This window comes from Ochlerotatus camptorhynchus, unplaced genomic scaffold (genome assembly GCF_037179485.1).
Source record: "Ochlerotatus camptorhynchus isolate MF236.1 unplaced genomic scaffold, CSIRO-AGI_Acam_v1.1 ptg000314l, whole genome shotgun sequence".
Classification (NCBI taxonomy): domain Eukaryota; kingdom Metazoa; phylum Arthropoda; class Insecta; order Diptera; family Culicidae; genus Ochlerotatus; species Ochlerotatus camptorhynchus.
The window spans coordinates 2,562,055-2,562,776 of NW_027040802.1; the positions used below are offsets into that span (position 1 = coordinate 2,562,055).

The window sequence follows — 722 nt, forward strand, 5'->3', positions numbered from 1 at the left end:
GCAATATTGCTGAGTGATTAAATTCTAAAAACAATAAGACGGGAAACTGAGGAAAATTTTGCAGCAAATAGAGCAAGCCATTCATTTGGTAAAGGATCACTCTATTTTAATGGTTTATTCTAAAATTATTGTGTAAAAATTTGCTCCTATGGTATGGTTAATTTATTTTTCCCGGTTCTCTCGCTGAATTCCCGGGTTTTTCACGGTTTTCCCGAATACTTTTCCAATTCCCGGATATTTCCCGGTATTCCCGGTTTTCCCGGTTTGCTGGCCACCATGTAACCATCTTTCTTCTTATTTATGATTAAGATCGGGATGTGCGCGAACGCACTTCCCGGCTACCAAAAATTACACACACGAGATATCCACTTGAGGGATATTCGCAGGGGTCAACCCAGCACGGATGTGCAATGGCTGGGTCTCAACCTGGGGGAACCGCCTTGTTGATCACGGTAACCCCTGTGCCAGGTAAGTATGCTTTCTGGTAGTGCGATGGAAGGACCTCTTTCTCGAGGAGAATGTTCTTCTAACGATTCATTTCCCCCTTCGTAGTGTGTGCTCGATAATGATCAGGTAAGTCTCCCTGTATAGTTGACAACCAGTTTCATATAAGGTGCTACTGCTACCTCTTCCCATTTTTCTACAAATGTTATTCCCAACTGAACATTTTAACCATACAAATTCTCAGACAACAGGTACAAATCAAAATCAAGTGGGATTTG

The 722-nt window shown here is 42.0% G+C and overlaps 1 non-coding gene across 1 annotated transcript; it reads right to left on the reverse strand.

Moving 5' to 3' along the window:
* Positions 1-310: 310 nt before the first annotated feature.
* LOC135707636 (U1 spliceosomal RNA) lies at positions 311-476 on the reverse strand. Its single transcript, XR_010518239.1, has one exon. It is a non-coding gene; the product is annotated as a U1 spliceosomal RNA (small nuclear RNA).
* Positions 477-722: the final 246 nt, after the last annotated feature.